This window comes from Taudactylus pleione, unplaced genomic scaffold, assembly GCF_031769625.1.
Source record: "Taudactylus pleione unplaced genomic scaffold, aTauple2 ptg000757l, whole genome shotgun sequence".
Lineage (NCBI taxonomy): Eukaryota > Metazoa > Chordata > Amphibia > Anura > Myobatrachidae > Taudactylus > Taudactylus pleione.
Window position 1 is genome coordinate 505,537 of NW_028285159.1, and position 6,309 is coordinate 511,845.

Sequence of the window (6,309 nt, forward strand, 5' to 3'; positions counted from 1 at the left end):
ACAGGCAAGGAGGAACTCGCAGTCGGGCGGCTCTCGTAGAGGTCTCTCGGATCCTGGTTTGGGCGGAGCGCAATCTTCCGGCCATATCAGCGGTCTTCATCCCGGGAGTGCTAAATTGGGAGGCGGACTTTCTAAGTCGCCAGGACGTTCATCCGGGGGAATGGTCCCTGCACCCGGACGTTTTTCAACTACTGGTGGACAGGTGGGGTCTTCCAGAAATCGACCTCATGGCGTCCCGGCACAACAACAAGTTACCGGTGTACGGGTCTCGCACAAGAGACAAAGGGGCGTCTCTGGTGGATGCTCTGTCCGTCCGGTGGACGTTCCGGTTCGCATACCTGTTCCCTCCGGTCTCCCTTCTTCCACGGGTAATCCGGAAATTCAAACAGGAAGGAGGGACGCTCCTGTTGATAGCTCCCGCGTGGCCCAGATGGCACTGGTTCTCAGACCTTCAGGGTCTGTCCGTGGACAGTCCTCTGCGGTTGCCGCTACGACCGGACCTTCTGTCTCAGGGTCCTTGCCTTCACCCGGACCTGACTCAGCTGTCTTTGACGGCGTGGCTGTTGAGACGGCCATGCTGAGGTCCCGGGGGTTTTCCAGCTCTGTGGTGCGTACCATGTTACGAGCTCGGAAACCGTCTTCCGCGAGGATATACCATCGCGTGTGGCATACGTTCTTCCAGTGGTGTCGACCGAGAGGTTATGCACCGCGGGAGTTTCGTCTGTCTCGGATTCTCGCCTTCCTGCAAGCGGGACTAGATCATGGGCTTCGCCTTGCTTCTTTGAAGGTACAGGTTTCGGCCCTATCTGTCTGGTTTCACCGTAGGATTGCTACAATCCCGGATGTGCGCACCTTTATGCAGGGTGTTCTCCGCATTCAGCCGCCTTTTGTTCCACCTGTGGCGCCTTGGGATTTGGCTGTGGTCCTGAGGGCTCTCCAAGGACCGCCGTTTGAACCACTGGGCTCAGTGGATCTTAAATGGCTAACAGCTAAGACTGTTTTCCTTCTGGCCATTGCTTCGGCCAGACGTGTTTCTGAGTTAGGGGCTCTTTCTTGTAGACCCCCTTTCTTGGTTTTTTATGGGAACAGGGCAGTGCTCCGCACTCGGCCCGAGTTTCTTCCCAAAGTTGTTTCCCAGTTTCATGTTAACGAGGAAATAGTTGTTCCGGCCTTTAACTCACCGGGTCTTTCCGTGGGTGAGGCCTCTTTGGATGTTGTGCGGGCCTTAAGGACTTATGTTGACCGCACTTCTTCGTTTAGGAAGTCGGACGCTTTGTTTGTCCTCTATGGCTTCCGTAAAAAGGGTTGGCCTGCTTCAAAGCAAACTTTGGCAGCCTGGATCCGTATGGCTATTTCTGAAGCTTATCTTCATGAAGGCCTACCGGTCCCTCCTTCTCTGAAGGCTCATTCCACTAGGTCTGTGGGTCCTTCGTGGGCAGCTCGACGTGGTGCCTCGGCAGTTCAGATCTGCAAGGCTGCTACGTGGTCCTCTGTCCATACCTTCGTGAGGTATTACAGGTTTGACACCTTCGCCTCTCAGGATGCTTCCTTCGGGCGGCGGATTCTCCTTTCTGCACAGGAGCGTCCCCACCCTTAAAGGATACTGCTTTGGGACATCCCCAAGGTATCCTGTGGATACCCTATGGACCCTGAAGTAGAAAATATGAGATATGGTAAGAACTTACCCTTGTTATCTCTATTTCTACGAAGTCCATAGGGTTCCACAGGACTCCCGCCCTGTCGCACCTGTGCTGCAGATGGGCTTTGCTCTGGTCACCGGTTTTCCGTCTCCCTCTGGTGAGAATGTGATTCTTGTATGTGTCCAGATCTTTTTTCTCTCTCTTCCTTCTCCTCCTCCGGCCTATGGCTTGATAACTAACTGAGGTGCCTTGGCTCGGGGGCGGGGTACAGGAGGGGGACCCTAGTGCATCCTGGGAGGCTGAAAAGCTTAACTCTATGGTGCCCAGCGACTGACGTCACACCTATACCCCTAAGGTATCCTGTGGAACCCTATGGACTTCGTAGAAATAGAGATAACAAGGGTAAGTTCTTACCATATCTCATATTTTTATGGCTCATCAATTATTAGCTGATTAACATATTGTTTCTCTACGAATGTCCCAACATTGTTTTAGGGCCCCTTAAATTTAGTTCTTTTTTAGCGGTGTTATCTCTCTTTTCTGATTGCACCTTTTTAGTTTTATTTCCCTGCTGCCCTGTATTTCCAGTGGGGGCACAATTAAAATGAAATTTGACCGGCATATATTTGTAATGCTGAATCTTGCTTATACTGCATCACCTTTCAACAATTCTCAGTATCCCTATATGCCTTTAAAACCTAGGTATTTTGCATTTTAGATAGTATTATAATAGTATGCAGTTTATTCTTTAGACATGGGCTGCGAATGTAGCTCATGCTATCCCTGTTATGGTTTAGAAAATCAGGGTGTTCAAAGCAATGCATCTCAATAGTGGCCTGTGTTAAACACATGTTGTTATATGTGTGTTTTCTGTATGAGTATGTGTCACTGTGGGTGGTATCCAATGAGCCCGGAACATTGTTTGGGCGCTAATGAATCCCCCGGGGCTATCCAATTAATCCCGAAGTCCGGCCTCTCACCGGCACTTATCAGTGATTTTTTTTCCGGGACCTGATGTGTACTGAAAAATTTTCAACGGAAAATGGGTTTTTTTTTTAGGTAAATCTTGAAAAATTACATCATGAAGATGTGCCTATTTTTATGCAGTGGCCTGGTGCTGAAGTCCCATCCATCCCTTTGTTTATCATCTGGCAATAGATGGATAGGGGATGTAATAAAAAAGTTGACAATGACAGTGTCGACATTCATAATATTGACACCACAATGCTGACAGGCAGCGTGTTGACATTGTCAGAATGTCGACATTAGGGTTAGGCTGCGGGGGGAGGTTAGGGATGAAATACTCCACCAAATGCTGGAGGATTGGAGGCCTGACCCAGAACCAGGAAGACTCGCTGCAGGGAGCAGATAAGTCACTGCCAGGCCACAAGGGACCGTATGTCAACATTCTAACTTGTTGACATCTTAGCACTGTCTATATGATGAATGTCCACATGGTCAACATCGACATTATGACCATGTCGATATCCTCTTGTAGACGTTGAATGTCGACATATACCCAACCCAGATAGATAGATGACACAAACTTTACTCTTTATTCTGAGGTAAATGTTACTTACTTCTCTCTATTCTAAATGACTATAATACGGTTGAAGGAAATTAGCTGCTCCTCTTGGTAGGTCCCTGCCATTCCGGCCCTGCACGGTTGAATACTTAAGAGTCTGAAAAATCTACTTTAAGAGCCTACAGCTCTGCAATAAAAGTATTGTCTAGAACTAATTGTGAGTGTGTGTGTGTATATATATATATATATATATATATATATATTATATAGAGAGAGAGAGGCTGTGAGGGTAGTATAAAGACAGTGGGCTGTATTTATATGATCATATTTATTTTAGTTGCCCTAGTCTAAATTCAGCTGTATACTATCAGGATAGAACAAAAGTGACGGTACACAAATGAAACAACTTGAGCTCTTAAAATAAGCACCGAACGGAAAAGTCCAATAGTTTGGAAGAAAAAACAATGTACTGTATACCTCCCAACTGCCCTGTCAGCGATCTAGGTGAGAAGGCATGACTTGTGGGAAGTTAGAAGGTAATTGTTTGGCAGGAGCATCAGTGATTGTTCAACTTAAACTAGTAATGTTTCCTGGGAAATGGTGTCTAAGGTGATATCAGCATGAAGCGCATATTCTAGGATTGTGATATATGTGCGAGACTTGAAAATGCAAGGCAAATCAGGAGAGCTACTTCAAATTTCACATCACACTGATTAATTAGAAACGTTCTAACAGGAAACTACACAGGATAACTTAATCGGGTTGCAGTGCGTAAGCATCTCATCACACATGGCAATAAATCTTTATCTTTTCAGTGTTGCAAAGGAAATGGGCTTCAAAGCAGTGATATTACATGAACCATGTTCTCTATATCAAAGGATGGTGATATCACATGAACCATGTTCTCTACAAACAGATGAGTGCTAATATGGCGCCAATTGAAGAACTTTACGGCTCCGACTGCTTGTTTCCCACAGTTCTAGAAGGCTGCATAATGCTTAGGTAGCAGTTTACTGGCGCGGTTTGCATGCAGTCTTTACCTTAAGGCAAGATCAATGCTGATCACTTCTTTAAGACACACATTGATCATCCTCACCCCATGTTGCAATATTTATTTCCTGATGGGAGGAGAGTCTTGAATGATGACAATGCTCCTATTCACAGGGTATGAGTCATCACCCAGTGGTTTATGAGCATGTCATGGCCTTCTTAAGCTGGGTACACACTGATAGATATATCGCCCACTCCATTTAACGGGCAATATATCTATAGTGTATCGACGGGTGTGTACAGCGGATGTCTGTGAACGACTATCTGATCTGTTGTGCAGCACAGCCGATGGCTGATATACAGTATCTGAAAGATATATCAGTCATCTGCTGGTGTGTACGGACAACCCGCCGATTGACAGCTCAACTGGGTGGGCAAATTGAAATGCCCGTCCAGTTGAATGTCAAACCTGGCACATCGGGCAGAAGTTTGGTAAGTGACCAAACGGCTGACACATTAACCTAGTGTGTACCCAGCTTTAGTCACCAGTACTGAACCCAATAAAACATGCCAGAGATATACTGGATTATGATGCTCGAGATAGCGTTTGAGTGGCTTTCTTATAAAAGAATTGTACTTCATCCCTCCCGTACAAGTCAAGACATTGGTAAACGCAAAGCACTTTCAAATGTGCAGCAATCAAGTGGATTTAGTCAAAAATCAAGGCTCTGCATTTAGTATATGCTAACAAAATGCTAAACATATAAAGCCATATATGTTAAGGATTTATTACAGTACACAATTAGCACATTTCCTTTACTTTCCTGGTATTCACAGACCAGGGGTTTTGAAACCAGAAAAAAGGCAAAAAATTGGCTTTTAATTACTTAATAGGAGCGGTTGCAGCCAGCTGGGCTTTCACTGACACAGTTACATAACGACTGTGCCATCCTGCTCCATCATCCGATGTAGACGGCTTTCCTCCTCACCTGGTCCTCAGGTAGTGCTATAGTTGTCTCTGGGCCTGATTCTGCTTGGGTGGAATTGCAAAGGTGCACACAAGCAGCTTTGCAATTCTGTCCTTGCAATTATGGTAATGCAGCTTTACTTATTCGAGCTGCGTTGTACAACGCAGCATCGGATAATCTGCGGGAACATCGGCCGGCTAAGTGACCCATGGGGTCATGCAAGCCAGCCACCGCAGATGAGAGGCTAGGAAATCTGCTTCGGCTGACGGAGATCCTGGCCTCTTCCCTCCCCTCAACGGCTCCGCCCAACATGCCTCCGTATCCGGAAACTGAGGCCGTTGCCGCGCCCTCCATGCCCACAAACAGCAGCAGACTGCACACACACACTCCTACAATGTGCAGAAATAATATGGTAGCCCAACACAGCATTTTTAAACCAAGTAAATATACTGCACTAAATGAGAGTACTGCTATTTTAATTTGACACAAGATGGAGGAGATCTGGGCAATACACCCCTCCACCATCTGTGGAAAATATTTTTTATGTACTGTTGTATGTCATTCCTCGCACAGAGAATTCACTCACAAAGTGAGTGACAGGTAGTCAGCATTTGGGGGAGATAATGGGGGTGGCTAAAGAAACGTAGGCATGTCTGACCGTTTAAACGCAGTTTCATGGGCGTGTATTAATTATCCATTGCGACCTCTTTCGGAACATGAGAGTTCTCAGTGTGGCAGGAGAGATGTAGTGTTTGAGACAGGTCAGGCTAGATTGAGAAGCTGCGTGGCTGCCCGATTTGTGTCTATATTGCTGATGTTTACATCGTCTGACGTATATGAGAAGGCGGCAGTGGGTGTCCCTATGCTCAGGAAGACATTTATTCACAATTGCGATTCGTAGTTGCGATTGCATTAGCGTAAATCTCTGAATCAGGCCCTATAAGTACTAATTGTCAACTGCAGGGGTTAACATAAGCATTTTGAAAATGTGTGTCAGTATGATGCAAGACTCAATTTGGCTTCACATGCAAGTAAAAAAGGGAAATAATTGCGCTGTGAGGAAATGTTAGAAAAGCCCCCAGAGCTCAACAAACAGTTCTCAAAGGGATGGGAGCGACTGCATCTTCCACTAAAGCTGATTATTAGTGCAATTGGGAAAGACACTTCCCTTTATACAGTACAAAAT